Source organism: Pipistrellus hanaki (genome assembly GCF_964339955.1).
Source record: "Pipistrellus hanaki genome assembly, chromosome: 13".
In the NCBI taxonomy this organism is placed as follows: Eukaryota; Metazoa; Chordata; class Mammalia; order Chiroptera; family Vespertilionidae; genus Pipistrellus; species Pipistrellus hanaki.
This window is the reverse complement of record NC_140515.1, coordinates 34,186,920-34,213,696: the sequence shown is the minus strand read 5'-3', so window position 1 is coordinate 34,213,696 and position 26,777 is coordinate 34,186,920. Positions and strand designations below refer to the sequence as shown.

The 26,777-nt window shown below is 40.9% G+C and overlaps 1 protein-coding gene across 2 annotated transcripts in view; it reads left to right on the top strand.

The window, feature by feature from the left end:
- The first annotated feature begins 2,847 nt into the window (after window positions 1-2,847).
- PPP2R3A (protein phosphatase 2 regulatory subunit B''alpha) overlaps window positions 2,848-26,777 on the top strand; it is a 99,858-nt gene continuing 75,928 nt past the window's right edge. The window contains exons 1-2 of one of the 2 annotated variants that reach the window (XM_084901762.1): window positions 2,848-2,890; window positions 23,187-23,372. The gene's annotated coding sequence lies outside the window, so the exon portion shown is untranslated. Of the gene's footprint in view, window positions 2,891-3,020; window positions 3,487-23,186; window positions 23,373-26,777 lie in introns of those variants that run through there. The other variant, XM_084901761.1, reaches the window with a different exon arrangement.

The window sequence follows — 26,777 nt, the reverse complement described above, 5'->3', positions numbered from 1 at the left end:
TACACTGTATATCAGGGAAAAGTCACAGACTGAGCTGCCAAGCCTCCTGCATTGAATTGCTGCTGAGCAGATCTCTATAAAATAGTTCTTAAAATTGTCTCTCAATCAATGGGCTGAAACCTGCCCCAATCTATCAGAGCTTGGAAATCATATCCTCATTTGCATTTTTACTGACTAATCACAGCAGCTCCATAGCTATTTGGACCAATCAAACTGCAAAAATTTGGATTCTTCATTTCCATAAAAATGGACCAATCAGGGACCAGGGTGGGTACTTTGTCTATAAAAGTTGGCCTCCTGCCGAAACCGGTTTGGCTCAGTGGTAGAGTGTTGGTCTGCGGACTGAAGGGTGCCAGGTTCAATTCCGGTCAAGGGCATGTATATTGGTTGCGGGCACATCCCCAGTAGGGGGTGTGCAGGAGGCGGATGGCCGATGTTTCTTTCTCATTGACGTTTCTAGCTCTCTATCTCCCTCCCTTTCTCTCTGTAAAAAAAAAAAAAAAAAATCAATAAAATATATTAAAAAAAAAAAAAAAAAAAAAAAGTTGGCCTCCTCTTTGTCTCAGAGTTCCCACCAGAAGTTGTTCTCTCCAATTCGCAGGCATTTTATTTGAATAAAAGTTCTTCTTTTACTGCATCCTAGATTGGGGGACTCTTGTTGGCATTAGATTGGTGGCAACAAACTTTTGCTGTCAGTCTCACAGAAGATACCACAATGCATTTGAAAGGGTTTTATGTTTTTAAAAATATATATTTTATTGATTTTTTTTACAGAGAGGAAGAGAGAGGGATAGAGAGTTAGAAACATTGATGAGAGAGTAACATCGATCAGCCGCCTCCTGCACACCCCCTACTGGGGATGTGCCCACAACCAAGGTCAACCAAGGTACATGCCCTTGACCGGAATCGAACCTGGGACCTTTCAGTCCGCAGACCAAAGCTCTATCCACTGAGCCAAACGGTTTCGGCTGAAAGGGTTTTTTTTAAAAACTGAAAAGCAGTATAAATTTTAAGGTATAATTGCCTCTTTCCAAAGCATCAAGTCATTTCACAGAACTCATCATTTTAGCTTTTAGAAGAATTGATCTTGGATGAAATTGTTCAGCAGGCAAAACCTGTTTTGTAGTTATATATACACATATATATTTATATATATCTTCTTCCCTTTCACAATAAACACACACACAGCACCTACTTTGTGCTAGGTGCTAGTGACACAGTGAGGATAGCCCAGGTGCCCAGAACCAATCTTCACAGGCCATCTACTCCTTGGCTGTTCTCTCATCCCCCACCACTAGGTGCTCCTTACTCATGCTGTTCAGTCTCATGATTGATTAACTTATTAAGTTGTTTATTTGCCTATATATTTACCAGAGGCCGGGTGCATGAAATGCATGCACTGGTAAGGGGAGAGGGTCCCTCAGCCCTGTCTGCGTAGTCTCACAGTCCGGAAGCCATCAGGGGATATCTGACAGCCTGGCAGGCAGGCCCCCTCTCTTTCCCCTCTGATGCCCTCATCATCCTTGCTCCCTCTGCCTGCAGGCATGTGCCTTGGCTGGTCTGGCTCTGACTGCTTGCTGTCCCCACCCCCTGGGGACTGGTCATTTGGTCGATTTGCATATTACCCTTTTATTATATAGGATTATATAAATTACATATCTTTTTAATTGAGAATTTTACAAATACACTCTTAATTGGAGGTACCTAATTCTGGGGAAATTTCCATTTTACCAATGTGTTCGTGAAGAGAGCGTAATTGTGGATAGGCGGTCTTTGAGTTCCTGTGACCATTAGGAGGAGGACAATTTTAGGAGACCCAGGCTGTGTCTTCCTGGCTTTTGAGGAAGTTTTTTTGTTTTTTGTTTTTTAATATATTTCATTGATTTTTCACAGAGAGGAGGAGAGAGGGATAGAGAGTTAGAAACATCGATGAGAGAGAAACATTGATCAGCTGCCTCCTTCACACTTCCCACTGGGGATGTGCCCTCAACCAAGGTACATGCCCTTGACAGGCATCGAACCTGGGACCCCTGAGTCCGAAGGACGACGCTCTATCCACTGAGCCAAACTGGTTTTGGCATTGAGGAGGTTTTTTGTTTGGTTGGTTGTTTTTCTTGGTGTGTGTGTTTTTGTTTGTTTGTTTGATTGCTTGTATTGTTGTTTTCAATCAAACCATTTTACTCGGTGTTCATTGGGAAGGGGGTATGTCTCCATAATTCATTAGGTTGTGCATTGGTTTTATGTGGCTTTCTGTATTTGTGTCATGTCCAACACTATAACAGTTAAAAATAAGTATCTCTTTCAACTGGTTCCATACCTCACAAAGAAAGTGGCGCAAGTGCGGGCCACCGCGAGGGTCAGCGTGACCCCCAGTATCCAGTCAGTCAGCGAGCGGCCTCCCAGGAACCATCCAGTCTGCCGGAGGAGGGCAACACAATCAGTGACGAAAACAATAAATGATAATAACAATCAGAAGAATAGCACCTACGAGAGACTCGCACCTCCAAATAACAGCAGCTCCTACTAATCGCGCCCCCGCGGAGCCACTGAGCAGGGGACTGCACCTCAGCGGCGGCGGCGGCCCTCGCAGCGCCCCTGGCGGCCCCCTTCCAGGCCGGGGTCTGTGGGCGGGGCCAGGGGCGGGGCGGGGCCAGGCGGACTGTGTGGGCGGGGCCAGGCGGGCGGGGCGGGGCCAGGCGGGGAGCTGAGCCCGCGGCCGAGGGTGGGGACCGGAGGGGCCGGAGGGGCCGGCGGGCAGGCAGGCTGGCGGGCGGCTGGGCGGGGCGCGCTCAGGCCTCCGTTCCTCCGCGCCGCGCTCGCAGCTCCACATCCCGCGCCGCCGGGAGCCTGGGCTGAGGCTGCAGCCGCAGGAGGAGCCGTGGGCACGCAGGTAGGCGCCGCCACGCGGCCTGCAGCCCTAGCGCCCCCGGCCTGGCCGGAGAGTAGTGGCCGGAGGGTAGTGGCGAGGCTGGGGGCGGGGGAAGCGGTCCGCGGAGGCCCGGGCGGGCGGGGCCGGAGCCTAGGGGCGGGGACCGGCCTGGCCGGAGGGGTTGGTGCGATCGCCGCTGCCCCAGGCTCGGCTGGCGGAGCTGTGGGAGTCGGGGTTCCAGGCGGTGCGCGCCCAGATCGGTCCCGGGCCGCGGCAGGCAGCCTGGGGAGGTGTGGACCCCGCATCCCCCGGGGGCGCCCGCCGCGGAGGGAAGGCGGAGGGCGGCCTGTTCCCTCCCACTTGCCGGGCTCCTCTAGGCCGGCTCGCCCGCGCGGCCCTCGGGGAAACTTGTTCAACGGGAAGCTTGGCAGAGACACAAATGCCAACGGTTTGGAAGAGCTGAGGAGTCACGTCGTTAGGCGCCGAGGCTTCGTTTTCCTTCCCTGCCCCCTGCCCAACCTCGGCCCGACTTGGCCAAAGAAGGATGCGTCACCACCAGCTCGGGGCCTCGGGCGGGATTCCCAGCCCGGCTGGGAGCGGGAGCACCTGAGACAAAGGTAAACGGAGGCCGGCCGGACCCCGGCCCGGCCCTGCTGCTGCGGCTCTCGGGCCGCCCCTGCGGGTCTCACCCCCGAGGGGCTCGCTCGCTCTCTCTCTCTCCCCGGGGGGACCTCTCTCGATGGAAACCAGCTGGCCGGGCTTGTAAGTTGAGGTTGCATCTGAACTCTGTTATTGCTCACATTAGTCTCAATCCTCTGACTCTGGAAAAGCTTAGAGAAATGTTACCCCAGTCTTTAGTGGTCAGCAAATGTTAAGGGAGTATAAATGGCTGTTTGTAAATTATAAGGTTATTTTCTTATTAGGCAAATGGCCTTGAAAGCACGAAATAAAAATTCTTAGCACGTAAGCAAAAACGTGATTTGTGGTGCCGTCCAAAACTGAGGAAGTCAGTCGTTCCTCCTCCTCAGATCAAGTATGGACAAACCAGCCCCCAAACCGTGGGTGCCTTTGTTCTTCACTCGTTTGCAGTCCTCAGTTTCTTGTACACGGAGCACCCGGTGCTGAGACCCTAAGGATTGCCATACTAGGTCAGAGCATGTGCATCCAGCACAGTAAGCGGCAGGCTTGTGTGGTGGTAAAACGCTTTTATTTCTTGATGAAGACACTAAGAGAATCTCTTTTTCTTTCCTTTCAGTAGTATCCATGACTGTTTGTGAAAACCTGTAGACCATTCCTAATGTATGCATACAGTTCCTCCACATTTATTGTATTCAAATGACTCTCCGATCCTCTCTGGCAGAGAACTAACTTATAACATGAGATACTTGTGGGGAAAACTTGGATCTTTTTAATAAATCTGGGAGCTCAGAAATTGAGGACAGGGGGAAACAAAAGTTCCATCTATTAAAAACAGAAAATGTTACCAGGAGTCACCTGGTTGTTGGGTTTCAAAAATAGCTTCATCCATGAACAACCTGAGTATTAATAAGTATTTGCATATTTTAAAGATGCAGCTTCGCGTTCTGGAGCGTGCAGGGGCTGTCAGACTTTATCCTGGGATGAATTAGTATGGCCTTAATGTTGAGCTGAAACCAGCTGCCCTAAGAGAATGAAACTTTTGTTTCCACAAGGGAATAAAGTTGATGAGTAATTTGGGAGTGTTGGGTGCTAAAGAGGCACCTGTTCAAGCTGTACTCTGCTTTTTAAACCCTTCGGGGGCTCCTCATTATCTCTGGCAAACAATCTCCAGAGACATGGCCCCCACCACCTTTCAATATGCAGCTAATACTATGTATATTTTCCCTCTGAAATTTCTTGACGGATGTCCTCCTCCCCCTCCTAAAAATAAACTCCACCACCTAGTGTAGAATTGGTAATCCTTTGGGGCAGTAGCATTCTCTCTAAATGAAAGTTCCTCCCCCCGCCCCCCCCAAACTATTGACATTTGGACCAGATAGTTCTTTGTTGTGGGGGGTTATCGTGTGCGTTATAGGATGTTTAGAGGCATTCCTGACTCTACTTAATGGGGACCAGTATTGCCTCCCCCACCCTAGTTGTGACAGATCTTTATGCCTGCACACATTGCCAGGAGTCCGCTGGGAAAGCCCATATTATGTCCTCCAGAGAACCCCTGTTCTGAACAGACTGCAACCTTAACACCAGTGACCCTACATCGTCCTCATTGGCTTATGTGTTGATTTAATCTACTATGCTAAACTTGAGGGCAGGAGCAATCTTACTCATGCATTTAACAAATGCCTGAGGAAGGGCCTATTTTGCCAGCTAGACACTTATTGAGGCCTGGGAATCCCGTGGTAAAAACAACTGATGTGGTCTTTGCACTCCTGGACATTACAGTCTAAAGAGTGACAGATGCATGTATGTCTAATGATAGTTACCTCATTGCAATGGTGATAAATTCTGGGAGAAGTGCAGGATGCGCTGAGTACATAACACAGGGGTCCTGACCTAGTTTGGGAACTAGGAAATTTTTCTTTGGAAACGGACTTTAAGATGCGTTGTACTCTGAAGGATAAATAGAAGTTATAAGCTGAAGCTTAGGGGGACCACATTCCCAAGAATCAACAGGAATTCCAAGGTCGGTGTGGCTGGAGCATAGAAAGGGATAGGAGGAGCAGGATGATATAAAATGAAGCTGGGGAAAGTAAGTGAAGGCTTCCTCAAGCACAGCTCTCAGTTCAGTCTGCTCATTAGAACCACAAGGAGAACTTAATACTAGTGCTGGGCCATTCTCCAATCAGAATGTCTGCGGTGGGACTCCTTCCCTAATTGCCATTTTCTCCACACCTTCCAAAGTGATAACCACCGCTACTAGTTTCCAATAACTTACTGTCACAAACAGCTGGGACTCGGGTGGTAGCAGAGAGGGAAAGAAGAAGGACATAGGATTTATATTTAGGAGACATATATCTAAACAAATGGCATTCAAGCAAATGCATATTCTTCTTTCCTTCTGTGGTTTACCAAAATGGTAGCATACTGTACACACTATTCTGTTCTCTGAACAATGTCTTAGAATTCTTTCAGTATATAGTTTCCTTATTCTTTTGAATGACTGTGTGTAATATTCCATTGCATGGATATACCATAGGTTATTTAACCACTCTTTGATGGACATTTAAATTGTTTCCAATAATTTACCATAGCAAACAGTACTATGCTTATACTAGTTTATGTGTGTGAATATATTTGTAAGATAGATGCCTAGAAGTGGAATTGTTGAGTCAAAGGTGTACACACACATAGTTGTAAATATTTGTGTTTGTAAAAGATCACTCTGGTCAAATTGGAGAAAAGGATCTAGAAGGAAATGAGTGAATGTGGGAGACAACTGACCCTAATTAAGGTTATTGTGTGCTATAGAATAAATTGCATTCCCCCAAAATTGGACTATATTTGGAGATAGTTTTTAAGAGGTCATTAAGATTAAAAAAGGTCATCAGAATGAGACCCTAATTGCTGGCTTTATAAGAAGAGTGAGGAGAAAAGGCAATGTGAGCATACACAGAGAGGCCAAGAAGAGATCCTCACTAGAAACTGACCTTGCTGGACATTGATCTGGAAATTCCATAAATTTATGTTGTATAAACCACCCAATCTATGGTATTTTGTTATAGCAGCCCGAGCCAACAGATACACTGTGGAAAAGTAAGAGAAAAGATGGTAGCTGGGATAATGGTGGTAGCAGAGGAGGTGGAGAGAAGATGGATACAGGAGATATATTTAGGCATAATTGATAGGATTTGATTACTGATATGGCACAAGCCATGGGAGGGAGAAATAAACTGGGTAGGATGACTCCCTGAGTCAGGCTAGCCCAGCCAGGAGAATGGTGGAGGAGTTGTTACCTGAGACAAAGAACTCTGGAAGGATAAGTAGTGCTAAGCTGGGTTTAAATCAGATTTCACTTTGGGACTGGTGAGACCCTTACGTGGAAATGTCATATAAGCATTTGATAATTCAAATCCATAGCCCAGAGGAGTGGGCTGAACTGGAGACTCACGTTTTTAGGTGTAAATTGAAAGGTATGGATGAAATTACCAAAGGCAAAGGGTTGCAAACCTGCAACCCACTGCTAAATCAAGCTTACAGATGTGTTTTGTTTTTCCAGCACAATGGTTTTTGTTTAATTTTGCGTTAGTTGCCAATATTTTGTTGGTTTTTGGTTAATACTCACCAGAGGATATTTTTTTCCATAAGTTTTTTTTGTTTGTTTTTTTTGTTTGTTTGTTTGTTTTGGGCGGGGGAGAATGAGAGGGAGGAAAGGAGAGAAATAGACTGACACATCAATTGGTTGGCTCCCAACTGGGTCCAGGGATCAAATTAACAAACCAGGCACATACCCTTGACTAGGAATGGAATCTGAGACCCTTTGGTGCATGGGCTGACAGTGTTGGCCAGCAATTTAAAATCTGAAGATTTCCCATGAAAATTCAGATTTGGGATTTTTCTCATTTATAATGAGAAGATGTGGCTCCACTGAGCCAGCTTTCCCATCTGGCAACAATTGATTGGAGCTAAGTCACAGCTGATTCCAGTTGCTTTCTAGTTCAGCAAAGAGCCCACCACTCCTAAAGCTTATGCTTGGCTTGCTTTGCTCATTTAATTCTCAGGCTCTGAAGGCATTTAAGTGTGTGGTCTCTACTCTAGGAAAGGAGTGTAGAACAGTGATTCTCATCTTGGTTGCACATTGGAAACACTGAATGATTAAAAAATACTATTTCTGTTTAGTTGATCCAAATTATAGCCTTGGATTTTTTAAGTCTCGGCAGGCAATTCCACTGAGCACTGGAAATTGAGAACCATTGAGAGATTAAGAAGAGACGAGGACTCAGGATTTCAAAGTTGGGTAAAGGAGGATAGCAGACCCAGGAAAGGGATAAGTGGCCAGAGAGGTACAATGGAATGGAATGGTCCTTTGCTTGCAGTTAAGACAAGCAAACTTAAACCACTACACTTAAAGGTGTTTTTAATTAGATGAGAAAGGATGACGTTTTAGTTTGCATCTATAATTACTATTTGTTTTGCATATATATAAAAAAAATATATATATATATATACACACACACTGTTCATTTACTATGTAGTATTATGCACACACAAAAACAGGCATGCTTTACTTCATGAGCCATTTAAAGGATTTTCAAGAGTAAGCTATACTTCGTATTTTTCTTAGTTGTTTACTTTAGATCTAAAGTTTAGAATCTAATTCCAATTGAAGATGTGTCATAAAGCTGGCCAGTGTTGCTCAATGGTTGAGCATTGACCCATGAACCAGGAGGTCACAGTTTGATTCCCAGTCAGGGCACTAGTCTGGGTTTTGGGCTTGATCCCTGGTAACGGGTATGCAGGAGGTGGCCCATCAATGATTCTTTCTCATCATTGATGTTTCTGTCTCTCCCTCTCCCTTCCTCTCTCTGAAATCAATTTTTTAAAAACACATATTTAAAGATGTGTCATAAAAGGCAAGAAACAAGTATTTCAAAAAAGATAGGAATTAAGATGTTAATCAAACATGTCAAACTTGTGGTCCATAGACCGTGAGTTTGACATGCTTGAAGACTGAAAACCATCTGTTGGATTTAGCAAAATGAAGTCTTTGACCTCAGCAAGAACCATTTTAGATGGGAAGAGGCAGAAAACAAGTTGAGATAGGTAAGAAGAAAGGAAATGGAAATGGAAAATGTTGGGAAAATCTTTCGAGAAGTTTATCTGAAAAGGCGAGTAGTGAGAGGGGATAGGTGTCTTATATGTCTCTGTGATAGGTGCTCAGAGTGTGTTGGTTACCCAGACACTTCTAGCTTTTTAGAAAGGTAACTCAATGGTGCTTGATTACCTCCCTCATTTCAGAGGGGTCTTGCTTGTATTTGTTTTGGAGATTTTGTGTTTTTTCACTAAGGAGATATTTTGCCAGAACTCCTGAGACTCAGATGTTAGAAATTAGGCCGTTAGTCTCTTTCTTATCTGGAAAGCCATAATGCTCCTAAAGGCCAGCACTGATCTGGACTCCAGTGACCCTGACATCATCCTCTCATTGAACTGATGAACAAAGACCAGATTGTTGGCATGTTGAAAATGGAATACTTGGCTATGTCAGGGAATATGTATCTAGCTGTCAGATTTCCAGGAGTATTTTTTGCAGCTGTATTTTTCCCAAATAACTTGATATTGTAACTTGGTTTTCCAGTTGCATGCAAAATTTCTCATACTTGGAAACTTTTTCATTGACGGTGATTAAAGGGTATAGATAGAAGTTGGAATAAGACCTCGTTGGACTCAAGAGAGAAGGTGAAGAGAGCAGTGAACAAATTGGTTTTCAAAAGGTTGTGTGAATGCAGTTACCTTGCAGATCTTGTGTTAAACTCTCTAAAGTAGGTTGTCGCCGAAACCGGTTTGGCTCAGTGGTGGAGCATCGGTCTGCGGACTGAAAGGTCTGGGGTTCGATTCCGGTCAAGGGCATGTACGTTGGTTGCGGGCACATCCCCGGTGGGGGGTGTGCAGGAGGCGGCTGGTTGATGTTTCTCTCTCATTGACGTTTCTGGCTCTCTGTCTCTCTCCCTTCCTCTCTGTAAAAAATCAATAAAATATATATATTTTTAAAAATAGAGTAGGTTGTCATGCAGTTGGCCACTACCTGTCTGTCTATTAAGCATTTCTGCCTCCTTAGAAACCTTAACCAGGCACAAAAGGGCTAAAAGGTCAGTTTTTAAGCCCTTCATATGTTTCATATATATATATTTTTTTATTTTAATTTTATTTTTTTCAGAGAGGAAGGGAGAGGCAGAGAGAGAAACATTAATAATGATAGTGATGATAGAGGATCATTGATCTGCTAACTCCTGTACACCCCACATGGGATCTAGCCCACAACTTGGCATGCACCTTGACCAGGAATTGAACTGTGACCTCCTGGTTCATAAAGCCATGCTGGCTGGGCTACACTTCATGTTTCTAGGAGCTGTAATCTACCAGCAGAACAAAAAACCATGGGGTTGCAAAATGCCAATGAATATTAGTGAAGAATGGTGTTTAATAGTTGAGGGCATAAGCCCCATTGTTCTACTCTTTTTGCAAATAGGAGTATCATCTTGTGAGGGATTAGCCTTCATAGGTGCCTTTGGTTCTTCAGTTAGGTGGTTGGTGGTTAACTTCTGTATGACAGATGACTATGTAACATGAATAGAAAACCTTGGTTTTATAAAGGTTGGTACTGGGAGTCTATGATAAGAAAGAAAATATTTTGTTTAGAAACTCTTGTGCTTAGACAATTGTGTAGGAACACCACCACCACAAAATACTTAAGTACTTTATCTGGATGGTGGTAGATGGAGGGAAAGTGGTCCAGAGCTTCTTATACAATATTTGTAGAGGAGGCAGGATAATTGAGTGGACTTGCCGTCAGTTCTTGGAAGCAAGGCCTTGGATCTATCAAGTGTGAGCTGTGTGAGTTATTTACTTTTATTGTGTTAAAATTCACAAAACATAGCCCTAACTGGTTTGGCTCAGTGGATAGAACATCAGCCTGTGGACTAAAGGGTCCCAGGTTTGATTCCGGTCAAGGTCACATAACAGGGTTGCGGGCTCTATCCCCAGTTTGGGGCATGCAAGAGGCAGCCGATCAAGGCTTCTCTTTCATCATTGATGTTTCTACCTCTCCCTTCCTCTCTGAAATCAATAAAAAAAATATATTTTTAAATTCACATAGCATAAATTAACCATTACTAAGTGTGTAATTCAGTGATTCTCAATACATTCACAGTGTTGTGCAACCATCACCACTATCTAAATCCAGAACATTTTTATCACCCCATAAGGAAACGCTGTATCCATAAACAGTCACTCCCCACTTCTCTCCCCCCGCATTCCCTGGAAAACAACAATCTACTTTCTGTCTCTATGGATTTGTCTATTCTGGACATTTCATATAAACAGAATCACACAATATGTGACTTTTTGTGTCTGGCTTCTTTCATTTAACATAATATTTACAAGGTTCATTCGTGTTGTAGCATGTGTTCCTTTCTTGGAATAGTAATTCTACTGCATGGATAGACTACATATGTTTTATCCGCTAATCAGTTGGGGATGTTACACCTTTTGGCAATTGTAAATAGTGCTTCTACAAGCATATGTGTACAAGTATTTGTTTAAATACCTGCTTCATTTATTTTGTGTATATACCTAGGAGTGGAAATTGCTGGGTCTTAATAGTAATTCTATGTTTAACTTTTTGAGGAACCATCAAACTTTTCCACAGCAGCTGCACCATTTTACATTTCCACAAGAAATATTCAAAAGTTACATTTCCCTACATCCTCATCAACACTTGTTATTTTCTGGTTCTTTTTATTTGTTTGTTTTGGGTGATAGCCATCCTAGTGAGTATGAAGTAATATCCCATTGTGAATTTGATTTGCATTTCAGTAATAACTAATGATGTTGAGCATCTTTTCATGTGCTTGTTGGCCATTTGTATATATTTGGAGAAATGCCTATTCAGGTCTTTTGCCCATTTGGTCTGCTTTATCTTTTGGTTGTCAAGTAGTTGTAAGAGTTCTTTATACTAGTATATTCTAAATACGAGGCTCTCATTATCAGATATATGACTTGGAAATATTTTCTCCCATACTACAGGCTGCTTTTTCACTTTATTGATAATATTCTTAGCACAAAGCTTTTAATTCTGATAGTCTAATTTATGGTTTTGTTGTTGTTTATTTTTTTAGTGCATATCTAAGAATCATTGCCAAATCCACAGTTATGTCAGTTTATCACTATGTTTTCTTCTTGTAAGAGTTAACACTTTTAATTCTTATATTTAGCTCTTAGGTCCATCTTTAGTTAATTTTTGTATGTTAGGTAAGAGTCTATTATAACTCCATTCTTTTGCATGTGGCTATCCAGTTTTCTCAATACTGGACAGAAAGTTGAAAGAAATGTGTGTTTTTATGAATATGAAAGTGATAAAAATACTAGCTTCACAAAGTTGTGAGATTAGAGTGTATGTGTAATCACTTTGAAGGTATAAATCACTAAGCAAATATTTGTGTTAATTGTTGTCTTGCCACAGATAGCTTTTATTTGTACAAAGCACCTATAAGTTAGTGTCCTTCAGCAGCCACCAAAAGTCTTCCATTTTAATGCATAGTGACTTATGACATAACTAGAGGACTGGGATCTCTATTGTACCTCTGGATACAAAGTCACAGGGCCCCAGATGCAAGAGGTAATTGTAGAGATTGTATCCATCCAGAATTAAAATTGTATACACTTGTAGGGCATGGGTTTGTCAAATTCTATTGCTAATCCTATCAAATTTGGGAATATCTGTTCTAGGTGTGTAAGACATAGTTTTCAAAACTAATGTTTTTCAGGCATAGTAAGAGAGTAAAGACAGTGCTTTATATTTATTATGCTAAGCAAACTAAACCAGGTACAGAAAGACAAATGTCACGTGATCTCACTTATAACTGGAATCTAAACTTACAAACAAAGTAGGGCCAGCTGTATGGAAGCAGGGAACAGTATAACAGACCTAAGTGGGGTGGGGTTAGGGGAAAGGTTTGATTAGGAAGAGGTTAACCAAAGAACTTATATGCATAACCCATAGGTACAGACAGTAGCATGGGGGAAGACCTGGGATGGGGTGAGGTTGGGTGGAGGGAGGCAAAAAGGTAGAAAATGGGAAACATCTGTAATACTGTCAACAATAAAATAAAGAATCCTCACATTTCACTGTACCAGCTGTTAAGCCTCTAGAAATAAGACTATTTCCTCATTCAGTGACTAGTGACCTCACTTAGTTCAATTAGCAAAAATTCATTGAGTTATCACTATGTGACAGGCACAGTACTAGATGTTAGAGATGCAATAATAGTCATAAACTCTCTCTTGAGGCCCCCATTGAATTCCTCCACATTCCTAAATCCATTCAGTCAGTTCTCAGTCTTTTATTTGATCTTGCAGCAGCATTGGCATAAATGATTACTCCTCTTTCTTTGCAAAGCTTTCTTCACTTAGCTTCCAGAACACCGCATTCTCTGGATTTCCTCCTACCTTATGGAGATTCTTATATAGGGTTTTGCTAATTCCTCATCACCTTTCTGATCTCCAAAGTTAGCATGCTGCTTACTCCTCAAAGCTCTATTTTTCTTATTAATTCTGTTTTCTTGGCATTTTACCTAGTCATATGACTTTACAGCAACAATTTCACACCAGTGATTTCTAATTTTATCTACAAGTTAGACCTCTCTTCTCAATCTCATACTCTGATATCAAACTGTCTAACCTGACATCTCCATATGGAAAACTAACAGATATCTCTAAACCAAACTCCTGATTTTCCCCTTAAAAACCCGCTCTTCCCACAGTCTGTCCCATCTCAGTAAATAGCAGCTCCATTCTTCCAATAGTCCAGGCTCCAAACCATGGCATTATCCCTGACTCTCTCCTTTCCCTTTCACCCTACAATCAGTCTATCCACAAACCCTGTTGGTTCTACCTTCAAAATGTATCTAGAATTGGTCACATTCCACCATATCTACTCACTTATGTGTGGAATCTAAGAAAAACAAAGGAACTCATAGATACAGACTGGTGGTTTTCAGAGGCGAGGGTGGGTGGGAATGGGAACTGTGCCAAATGGGTGGAGATGGTCAAAAGGTACAAACTCCCAACTATAAATGGTGTGCAAACCACCATTTTCTCTCACCTGTATTATTTCTATAGTCTCTTTGCCTGCTTCTGTCCTTGCTCTCCTAGAGCCTGTTCTCAACACAGCCCCTAGAGGGGCCTGTTAAATTAAGTTCTCAGCTCGGAGGCTTAATACTTACTTACAAGGTGCCCCATAATCCAACCTCCCCCTCTTTACCCATCTGACCTCATCTGCTACTCTCCCCTGTGCTTACTTTGTCTCAGTCACAAATGGTATTCTTGTTCTTCAACAAACCAGCCTTGCTCCTGCCTCAGGACCTTTGCTTTCCCCCAATAAAGTATCTACAAAGCTCCCTCCCTCCCTTCTTCAGGTCTTTGCAAAGTTCACTTTTCTCAGCTCTCCCTGTGCCCCTTCTTTTTAAAACTCTGCTTCCCAGGCCTCTAAGGTTCTGGGTGTTCCCTCCCCCACTTCCCAGACTGAACCATCCTAGACCATCTGAGGACCATCATGGCCATTCAGTGAGCCAGAACGCCTGGGGTCTGAGCATTTTGTGGTACCCCTGCACCAGCCCTCAACTTCCTTTGCATAAGAGAGAAATTTAACTTTTATCTTGTTTGAGCACTCTTGTTTTCAGCGTTATGTTATTTATATGCAGCATAAAAATACTTGTCTCATTTCTTTATAGTTTTTATGTTGTAGATACCCATTCTTTATTATAAGATCTGGACAGCTAAAAAACTCTTGGTAAATATCCATTACATATGATGAAGTTGTTTTGGCTATAGATTAAATGAAAGACCAAAAGATGGAAGAAGGTATAGTATTATGAAAGCAAGAGCTTAAAGAAAAACTGAAGGAGACAGACTGTCAGCGAAGATGTATATTTTTGTATGTCATAGAAGTTGATTGGTTTTAAGGAATAGATATCCACTTAAAGAATACAAGTAAAAAGGTTATTTATAGTAAAAATAAACAAAGAACATATCAATTTACTCCAGTTTTATTAGTGCAGTCAGCCATCATGGAAACTAAACATAATCTCTCTCTCCCTCCCTCCCTCCTCTCTTTCCTCTCTCCTCTCTCCTCTCTCCTCTCTCCCCCTCTCCCTCTCCCCTCCCTCCTTTTCCCCTTTCTCTCTCCCCTCTCTTTATCTTTCCCTTCCTCCCTCCCTTTCTCTCTCCCCCTCTCTCTTTCCCTTTCTCTTCCTTCCTCCTTCTCTCTCCTCCCTCTCTCCCTCTCTCCCTTCCCTCTTCTCCCTTTCTCCTTCCCTCCCCCGCTCTCTTTTTCTCTCTCTGCTCTGTTTTCTTAACTCCATTTTCTTCTGTCATGTTGCTTAGCATGGGTATTCCAAAACAGTGGCTTCAGCCATCAAATCTGTAGAATCTTTAAAATGTCTTAGCACTTCAATTGTAAATTTCTAGGAGAAATATGATTGGCCTATCCTGCTTGAGTTACTGTCCCAACCAAATTTGATGAGGGCTTAGAAAGCTTTTGACACATGGAGTTGTCCCATCTAGCCTGAGGACAAAGCTGGTCTGGAAAAAGTAGTGACATTACTTGTTTGAAAAGGAATTAATTGGTGCCCTGAGCTTGTGGGGGAGGGGGCATAGTATAAAATATGTACAGCCCCTCCCCCCCCCCCATACACACACACACACACACACACACACACACACACACAAAGATGCTAAGAGTATAGTAGGAAAGGAAGATTGGGTTAGTTTACATGAACTAGCTCCATTCTGTAGCTCTAGGCCAGATGGTCTTAGGCTCTATAGCAGTGGTTCTCATCTTGGGTCGCCTAAGACCATCAGAAAACACAGATATTTACTTTACGATTCATAACACTAGCAAAATTACAGTTATGAAGTACGAAAATAATTTTATGGTTGGGGGTCACCATAACATGATGAACTGTGTTAAAGGGTCACGGCATTAGAAAGGTTGAGAACACTGTTCTAAAGGGTTAAGGTTTAACATGGGAGAAAGTGGCTAAGATGGGGTAGAAAACAAGATCAACATAATTGTCATTGTGGACAAAAAGTCAGGAAACGAAGAGGCCAGGAAATCAGATGGGTTATCTATTTGGATGTTGAAATAAGTAACAGTTGTAACTCATACATAGTGTTGAAGTGACAGCCAAAACCTACAATAATTAAGGAATGAAAGAGACTGATCTTGGGGAGACTTAAATACTGCACTAAGGAAGAGTAGTAGGTGATAAAGTCTAATATTCTGTGACCCAAAGCAGGGGATTTTGGGAGAGGGCAGGGGAAGAATGGACTGGAAGTAGCAACGAGGAATAAGAAGGCACCTACTAGGTCTCATGTTGAAGGGTATCGAAGAGAGTCATCATCTAAGAGGGCTACAGAGAAAGCATCATACTCAGGGAAGAGCCCAGTTTTCATTTAAGCTTAAAGGAAGTTGAAGAAAGCTTTAGAAATGAGGTCCAGGATATGCGGATTTTGCTGATATCTACCCATGAGTCCCACAGAGCTCAGTGGAAGGGTTTGGATTTCAGGAGATGGGATAGAGGCTTAGATACATACTATCATTAGTCATTATCATCTCCCATGTATACATCATTAATTCCTTTTCCCCTCTCTCACTTCAGCATCCATGCCTGGCTAAACGACAGTACTGATTAAATCCAACTCTTTGCCTGTTCCATGCCTGTACAGTCATACTGCTGAGCTTGCCTTAATTTAATGATGTAACCTCAAGCACACTCGTAATGTTGCCTGGCAATCATACTAGATTTCCCCAGTCATTATCTCTGTTTCATCTCTTCCTCAATGGTTATTACATGTCTTCATTCTCCTCACATGTTCACTATCTCCTCCCCATGCTTCACTTTCAACTGGTGACTTGCCTCCTATTTCAGAAAAAAACGAGAAGAAAAATAGCTTTTACAAGTTGTCACTACCACAGTTCCCCACTCCTGAAGTGGTATCCATGTACTGTGCTTTCTGTCCTGCTACTGTGAAAGAACTAACCTATCCAAGTGCTTTATAATCTTTTTCCTTATAGCAGTTTCCCCTCTTTTGACTCATTGTCTTATATGTGAAAACTAGGGTGCAGTGCATGAATTCGTGCAACTTGAAAGGAACTATGGGCCAGGAGGCTGTGGTGGGCATAGGGGCAGGTCTCGGCCCATCCTTCATACCCCCACCATGCCCCTCCCACCATGGCCCCCCTGTCTGCCGACAGCCCTGCTTCTGCCACCGCTGCTCCCATGCGCTAACAGCGCCAGCCCCGCTTGCACCCACTGATGGTGTAGAGCCATTGGGGTGGCGCCAGCAGTGAGTATGAGTGGGCCATTGCCTGCAGCAGATGTGAGAGGCGGCTGCTGGCCCTGATCGCCCCTCAGGAGCAGGGGGAGGTGGAGAAGCCCTGAGGGGCAATTGGGGCTGGCAGCCTCCGTTCACACCCACTGACAGCGCCAAGCGATCAGGGCTGGTGCCAGACGCTAGCAGTAGGTGCGAGGGCTCGGCGGGACTGTGGCCCACAGGAGCAAAGAATTTTCAGTAACCACCAGAAGGCTCACCCCGATGGCAGGGACAGGCGCCCCCACTCACCTGCTCCACCATCTCACCACGACTGACGCCCACCATGTTCCACACTCTGCCTCTGACTGCTGATGCCCGCCATGTTCTGTGCATGCCCCCTGCTGGTCAGCGCATGTCATAGTGACCAGTTGTTCGGTCAGTTTGCATATTAGGGTTATATATCTATATCTATATCTATATCTATATCTACATCTATATCTATCTATCTAGATAGATATATATATCTACATCTATATCTATCTATCTATAAGTAGATAGATAGATATAGATGTAGATATATAGATGTGCTTTTATTTCTCTCACCTTATAAATAATCCTCCTTGACTCCATATCCCCCTCTGCCTATTGCCTTATTTCAATGAAATTTCACAGCAAAACTTCTTGAAAGAGTTGTCTATATTACGTTGCTATTTCTCTTTCCATTCTATTTTGTAATCAAGTCAGTCAGATTTCATTCCTGACATTTCCATTAAGACCACTCTTATTAGTTTCCAGTCATGTCTACATCTGTCACTCCCTGCTCCTTAAAAGGGTTTCTTCACTTGGTTTCTAAGATACTTGTCAAGAACCATAAAGGATCTGAGATTTTACTTTTTTTGTAAGCTAAAAAGTGAGCCTGCCACAGTCCATGTAAGATGGTGGAAGACACAAGGCTTCTGGATTAGGGACAAAAGATAATTTATTACTTACAGCAGTAGCAGTAGCCATAGCAGCAGTGTTTTGTACTGGTTCTCTGAGTCCAATTACCTTCAAGGCAATGTGAAGGGAGCCAGTTTGCACACATGATGGGTTGTATTATTAGAAAGGAAGCCTGTCTGAGAACCAAAACCTTTTATAATGGGCATGCCTTCTATTTGTTCCAGAGGGAACACTGTCATACTGGACAGTGACCTTGTGCTCCAAAGGGAGACACTACCAAGTCTTTCAAGGTTGTTGCTATACAACATTCTTCTTCTTTTTTTTTAATCTTCACCCAAGACATACTTAGAAAGAGGAAGGGAGGAGAGAGAAAAAGAGAAACATTGATCTGTTGCCTTCCATACACTCCCTCACAGGGGATCAAACTTGCAACCCAGGTGTGTGCCCTGACTGGGAATTGAACCAGCAACCTTTTGGTACACAGTACATTGAGCCAACTGACCCACTCAGGCCAGATGCTTTACAAACTTTCTTGAAAAGATAATCTGAAACTATTATATCATATATCATGACTATCAAGTAAGTCAGTGCCTCACTTGCAATGTGTGCAGAAACATGAGAGACCCATGGAGAATTGTCTCACAATTCCTCCCTCTCTGGGCACTTGTTTTCTATCTCCTCTGTGATTCTTCCCCAAACTCTAAATCTGTACTAGGCAGTACTATAGCCAATAACAACATGTAGCTATTTGATTACATTTTCAGTTATTCAGTTGCAACTGCCATATTTCAAGTACTCAATAGCCATATGTGGGTAGAGGCTTCCTATTGAATGTTACAGATACATGAATATTTCATTATCACAGGAATTTCCATTAGGGCTACTCTGTATGTGTACATACTCCCGCTCAGCCTTTGCATGTTTCTTTTTGTATTTCTTTACAGAAATATGGAATCTTATAGAACAAGATTTATTATAAAATAAATATTCCTCTATATTTCTTTCTGTTTTCCCTCCCTTGGTGATCTAGTATCAAGACTATAAAAATAACTCAAATTTGTATCAGCCCAATTATCTACCCTAAAGTCAATATTCAATTCTCCAACATCATTCTGTACATCTTTACCTGAATGTCTTATAGGCATGTCACAACATTCAAAACAACTACTGACCTTTCTTGCTGTCACTAATTCAGATCATGTCATTTCTCTGTTCACAATTCTTCAGTAGCTTCCCATCTCAAAGTCAAAGTCTAATCTCACTCTTGCTAAAACATGCTTTCACCTCAGAGCCTTTGTAGTTGGTGTTCCTTCCATCTCTTCCTCCCAGTGTACTCACACACATTTTCAATTCTCATGATACTGTCTTATCAAAGAGACCAAGCTAATTGTCATATAGAACGACCCATATGATGAATTTCTGTTTCCTCATGGTATTGTTTATTTCTCTATTGCCTGTTTTTCCTGTAATTGGACATTAGCTCTAAAAGATTGATTAAAACTAAATATTTTTGGCAAGAACACTCTAAAAATGATACTTCTATACATTGCATCATATCAAAGGGTACATATAATCTGATTGTTTAAGGTGTTAAGGTGATGACTTTCAGATTCCTCCGTTATAAATTTACATTTTTACCTTTGTAGTTAACAAATAATCTGAAGGGTGAATGATATTTTTTTAAATCCTGTGATTTTAAGGATAGTTTTAGCTGTTAAACTCTTTTTTTTCTCTTCAAATAAAAGATGTTTTGGAGATCTAATATATAAAACAGATAAAAGCATAGCTATTTTGGTTGCAGTGGGAAATGCCTAGTATTGGCAGCTTCCAAGGGAACTCTGACAAGCACAGTTTGTAACTCACAGAGCCAGGTCAAAGGACAGAGGCCCAGAGAGGACACATGAAGTCTTCAAGGCCACCTAGCATCTCACAAGAAAGGCTCAGTGCACTTTCTACTAGAGCACGGTTTGGGGATCTCTGTCCCTTCCTTGAAAGCTGTGGTTGTGGGTTATCACTAGAATGAAACTTGGTTTTTCCCTGGCAGTCTGCTCAGTTTTTAGTTGTCTGAGTGCTTTCTTTGACATTCTATCTGTTCTGCAGATGTGAAGATTTGAAATTACTTCATTTTTACTGTGTGTTGGGTCGCAAGCTTTTTTGTTTCCCTTTTGGAAATTCCTCTTCATCCACAAAGAATTCCAGATTCAGACATTATTCATCTTATGTCTGGAACACTAAAATCTCAAGAGCTTCCACATGTCTTACCTCTTTCCACCTTTAGAATATTGAAAATGCTGCCACAGCAAAAGTCACTTTTATCATTTGCTTGCTGCTTGCTTCCTTTCTTCACCTTACACAGTCTAATGTGCCTTTGTAGAGGACTGAATAAGTAAATTTGGCATATCCACACAATGTATACAAGGTATATAGATTTTTATTTTCATGAAAAGTAGAAAAAGAAAGTAATTATAACTAAATCTCACTTTTGTTAAAAAAAAAAAATATATATATATATATATGTGTGTGTGTGTGTGTGTGTGTATAAAATAAATATTCACAAAAATCCCCAGCTCCGTATTGTGTTTTTAAAGCCAGAAAGGTCAATTACAAAAATGTAACTGTCACTAAAATGTAATCTCCACTGGCCCAGGAGGAGGATAAATATCTGTTGAATTAATTGATCTATTCTTTTTTGTCTCATTTCTTTTATCCCATAAGTTCCTTACAAGATAAGCTTTGCTTGTTTTTTGTATTGCCCTTAACATTTTAGGTAATTAATATAAATAAATGAGTAAAGTATTTTTTATGTTTTTATTGATTTCAGAGAGAGGAAGGGAGGGGGGGAGAGTTAGAAACATCAATGATGAGAGAGAATCATCTGTCAGTTGTCTTCTGCATGCCCTCTACTGGGCATGAGCTGATAACCTGGGTATGTGCCTGACCTGGAATCTAACCATGACCTCCTGGTTCATAGGTTGATGCTCAACCTCTTAGCCACACTGGCCAGGTAAATAAAGTCTATTTTTCAAATCCATAACTTACTTAATAAAAATAAATTTAAGATCTTTTAGCTTCAGTCAGAATTTGTTCTTACAGGGATATAGAAAAGCACAAGATTTAAAGATGGAAGACATTCAGACCCTGCTCATAGATTTGTGATCACGGATTAGTTATTTAAGCCCCTTCCATCTGTAGCCTCATTGATTCTTTTCTGGACTCTACAGAGGCCTTCTACCTGGCCTACCTAGTTTTGATCTTGCTTCTCAAGTCTGTCTCTCCTCCACCTACAGAGTAACTCTAACCTTGTCCCCTCCTTCCTCCACTGAAACTTCTCAGGGCTCTGATGCCAAGTTGCCTCTGCCCCACTCCTTCAACTGTAGCTCCTAGAAGCCTCTCTTCACACTTGACCCTGGAGTAATACCATACTCCTGGCTGCTCCTCACACATCCCAGCCACCTCCTGCTTTACTCCCTTTGTCCACAAACCATCTTCCCTTTCTTCTTGTGGCAAACTATTGGGTCGGCAGCTAAGTAATTGCGGATTTTTTAAAGAAAATCAAAGACAATTTTTTCATGGAACTAAATAACTTTATTCTTTAATGTATTGCCCATTTTGATCAATGACCTTTTGCCATCTTTCAGGCAGCATCATAATCCCACGTTCAAAAAACTTCTGGTTTTTATTAGCAAAAAACTGAATCAGGTACGATTTGACATCATCATCATTATTGAAATTTTTACCATTCAAGGAGTTTTGTAAAGATCGAAACAAAAAGTAATCAGATGGTGCAAGGTCAGGACTATATGGTGGATGTGGCAAAACATCCCAACCAAGCTCCATTAATTTTTGCCGAGTGACCAAAGATGTGTGTGGCCTTGCATTGTCATGATGGAATACAACACCTTTTCGATTTGTCAATTCGGGCCGCTTTTCTTCAACTGCATTGTTTAATTTCGTTAGTTGTTCAATGTAGACATCAGAATTGATCGTTCGGTTGGGTGGTAAGAGTTCAAAGTAGACAATTTCTTTGTAATCCCACCAAACTGATAACAAAACCTTCTTTTGATGAATATCAGCTTTTGATGTTGTTTGAGTTGGTTCACCTGGCCTGCTCCACGATCTTTTCCGCTTGATATTGTTGTAAACAACCCATTTTTCATCGCCAGTTATCAGTCGTTTTAAAAATGATCATTTTCATTATGTTTCTTTAGCAAATCGCAGCTGCTAATGCGTTGCGTTAACTGTGATTCTTTCAGTTCGTGAGGAACCCATGTATCGAGTTTTTGAACATAGCCAAGTTGTTTTAAGTGATTTTCAGTGCATGTATGTGATACATGAAGCTTCTCTGCAATTTCACGTGTTGTACTGTGACAGTCCGAATTGATTATTGCTTTGATTAGGGCGTCATCAACTTCAACTGGACGACCAGAGCGTCTTTCATCTTTGAGTGAAAAATCACCAGAACGAAATTTGGCAAACCAATTTTGACACTGCCGTTCTTTTAAGGCTTCGTCACCATAAACAGCACATAACTTTTTATGAGCTTGTGATGCATTTTTCCCTTGCGGAAATAAAAAAGCAAAATATGACGAAAATGTTCCTTTTGATTTTCCATTTTTCAACGAACGCCAAACAAAAACTACAAAACAGATCAAAAAACTTTTTTTACTGATTAACAGCTGAATAGCCAACTATCAAATACAAAATGTGTTTTACATTTGTACTACGTCTGCAAACCTAAAAATTCAACTGAAGCCATATATGTGTGAAACCCGCAATTACTTAGTTGCCGACCCAATACTTCTGCTCTACTCCAGAACTGAGCTTGGCAGTCTTCTTCTCTGGAATGTTTTCTTTGATGTAGATGTTTAGGTATCCTCTTTCTCTGCCTATTCACATTGTAAGCTGCTTTAAGGCAAAATCATTGATTATAGTTTGCTCGTCGTGAAGAATGCCTGACTTATAGTGGCACTCAAAAGTTTATTAAACTGCATTATATATATATTCTAACCTGTCCAAATGATTTTTAAATATAGAATGTATTTTGATTTTTATATACCTCCAAAATAAGAAAAAGATTTAGAAAAGGAAAATATGTGAATTAAATTAACTTAAAATACTACCAGCAGACAGACAACTAGTGTTGATGTTTTGGTATGTAATAATTGCTTAAAATAGTAAAATTTTAACCCCCAAAGGCTCCTTTCAGAGCCAGTACTCAGAGCAACCAGTAGCTTTGCAAATTACATGCATTGAAAATTAATAGCCAGTTCATTGTGCTTTCTGCATCAAGTAGTACAAAATAGTTCTGTTAAAATAAAGCTTAAAAAAAAAATTCTAACCAAGAAAAAATGTTTGCTTTTCTCGTCTTCCCTAGATCCCAGAACCATCTTTCATCCTGTTTATCCAGAAGAGAAGGTGCCATCCCAGGGAGGAAAGTGACTTGACCAACTTACTCCGTTGGTCGTGTAGAAGCTGAAGCTGGAACAGGAGCTCCTGACTGCCCACCTGGTGCTTTACCCCTCAGGCGCCTTTCTGTTTCTCCACTGGAGTAAAAATAGAAGTAAGTTTTTAAGCACTTTCTAATTTCCATAAGCTCAAATCAAGCCTGCTCCTGAAATGTTTTTATTTTACATTTAGTCTCATTAAGACAGCCCTAAACCTAAAACATTAATCATTCTTTTAATATTCATGTATATAATTTCTTTGAGCATTAGAAAAATCTTCCTTTCTAAGAAATTTCTTCTCTCTCCCTCCCTCTCTCTCTCTCTCTCTCTCTCTCTCTCTCTCTACTCACCTGAGGAAATTTTCCCATTGATTTTTAGGGAGAGTGGAAGAGAGGGAAAGACAGAGAAACATCGATGTGAGAGAAATACATTGATTGGTTGCCTCCTGCATGAGCCCTGACAAAGGCCCTGGCCTGGAGGAGCCGTCAACTAAGGTACATGCCCTTGACCAGAATCAAACCCAGTACCCTTTGGTCTGCAGGCAGACGCTCTATCCAATGAGCCAAACCTGCTAGGGCCTAAGAAATTTCTTAATTTACTTTCCAAACTATTTTTGAAGTGAACACAACAAATAAAATATTCCAGGTCTCTTTTTTTTCCCTACAAGTAGTTTTATGGATCCTCTAAATTTTTCTCTTGGGATCAGTTTTCATACTGAGTCATCTACCAGAGAGTGCCTGTGTTTTCCAGGCAAACTAATAGTTTTATTATTTCTAAGTGACTCATTACTTCTGAATCATCACACCTTGTGTAGTCTGTTAAATAAAAGCTTTTAATAACTTTTCTACAATTTTTCCTCTTTCTTATCTTCAAATGTCCCATCTAAGTGGGACATTTAACCACTTCTGAGTCTATAAGATTTATGTTGATCATTTTCTTCTTGAACCCTTTATCAGTTGAAATAAGCAGTGGAAGTTCTTTACCTCATATTTTCTGTTCCAGATGTTTCCTAAAATAGAACACAATAGCAACATAAAAAAATATGTGTAACACCATTCTCTATTTTCCATCATTACACTTATGTTGTTTAAGGTTTTATTAGCTTAACAAATTTTTCCATGAAATTAGGGAGAAATACTTATAAAAGAAAACTATAGTTCTAATGTTTATTGGCAAACAAGATCTTTGGAATTCAGCATGTGGAGGAATGAAACACTTTCATCTCTTGACTTCTCTATCATATTTTGCTGGATCTTTTCCTGCCACTTGAAAATTAATTCTCTGTGTCTTTCTTGGAATCCTTTTCACCTCCTTTCTCAAAATTCAGTCCTTGATCCTTTTCTCATGCTATATATGTTCAGTGTTGTCCACTCTTGTGGCTTTAAAACTTTTATCTGATGCTTATTTCAGACCTTTATTTTCAACTGCTATTGCTTCTTTGCCATTAGAATCAGAAAATATAAAATACTTGGGAATAAATTTAATGAAAGGCCTGCAAAAACATTGCTGAGAAAAATTAAAGAGCATCTGAATAAATGGAGACATATACTATGTTCATGGATTGCATGGATTAGAAACTTAATATTATTAAGATCTCCATTATCACAAAATGGAAATTTAAATTCATTGAAATTCCAAGCAAAATCCCTGGATGGTATTGGTGTATATAAGGACACAAGAGCTGAAACCGGTTTGGCTCAGTGGATAGAGCATTGACCTGTGGACTGAAAGGTCCCAGGTTCAATCCCGGTCAAGGGCATCTACCTTGGTTGCGGGCACATCCCTGATAGGGGGTGTGCAGGAGGCAGCTGGTCAATGTCTCTCTCTCATTGATGTTTCTAGCTCTCTGTTTCTCTCCCTTCCTCTCTGTAAAGAATCAATAAAATATTTAAAAAAAAAAAAAAGACACAAGAGTAGATAATGTAGAAATAAACTTATATATGTAGCCATTTGTTTTTTCAACAAGGGTTCCAATATAACTCAGTGGGCAGTCTTTTGAATAAATAAATAGTGTTAATGATCTTCAAATTCAGACTTATAACCATTCATAAAAATTAATTTAAAATAGATCATAAAGCTAAACATAAGAGTTGGAAATATAGAACTACAAAAAAAAACTTTAAGATAAAAACTTCATGATAAGAAAAGATTTTTAAGACATGATACAAATGTATAAGTGAATTCTTAGAACTGGGGAATCAAAGACAATCCAGAAGATTTTAAGACACTTCACAAAACATACAGATGAATTGCTAGCTCAACATCATTAGTAGTTAGGAAAATGTAAATTAAAGTCACAGTGGGATAGCCTTTCATACCCACTAAAATGGCTAAAATTTAAAAAATGACAAATATCCAGAGGATGTAGAACCACTAGAGCTTTCAAGTGTTGATGAGAGTGTAAAATGGTAGAACCATTTGAAAGACAGTTTTACAGTTATTATGACTCATAATTCCATTGTTAATTTCCCAAAAGAAATGAACACATATCCACAAAAAGACTTTTATTTGCCTGTTCATAGCAACTTTAATTTGTAATAGCCTAAATTAGAAACAAACCCTAATGTCTATCAACTGGTGAATAGATAAGCCAAATAGAATTCCTGCTTAGAAATATGCAGTTGACACATACAGATGTGGATGAACCTCAAAACCATTGTGCTGAAAGAGAGGCCAGACTGAAAAGTACACATATTTTATTATTACATTCATATGAAGACCTAGCACTGGCAAAACTCATCTATAGTGATAGGAATCAGGTTGGTGATTGACAAATATTGAGGGTTAGGGGAATTGATTGGGAAAGTTCAGAGGGATATTTTTAGGGTGATGTAAATGTTCTATCTTTTTTAGGGCAGTAGTTACACGTTTCTTGTTAAATCAAATTGAACTGTACACTAAATCTGTACATTTTTTAGAGTATGTAAATTATGCATCAGTAAAATTGATTTAAAATGAAAGTTGCATTTGTCAATTAATGGGCTTCAACATAAGGCAATCATGTGGTTAGATGGGATTTCTAAGCTCCAGCAAAGGTTTCTTTAATCCACAATGGGGGCTGGAGCTGGAGGTAATAAGCTTGGTTTCTTGTGACCTTGACCTAGGTAGGGTTGATAGGTTTATTGATCAGAATGTAATAAGACAAGAATGTACCTATTTCAATTTTCAGTCTTTTACTAACCTCTGAGTGTGATACTCCTGGGATTGGTGCTTTTCTGTTTTGTTTTGTTTTTACCATCAAATATCCCGTCTTCAGCAAGAAGAAGAAGGGATGATTTTTTGAGTTTGTGCAGTGTAGGTGGAGAGGTCTCTTTCCTTTGTAAAATTTCAAATAATCCCCCTATGCTCAATCCTCCACACTAGCCCGTTTTCTATAGTACCTAGTACCTCCAAATCTGGACCTTTTTTGGGTTTTGTGCAGCGTTAATTGGGTTGCTTGCCATAAGTATCCCTTCCTCCTCTTCTCTGCTAAGTCATTTACCATTCCTGCTTCTGTTTTCTATCATATACAGTGATTTAGA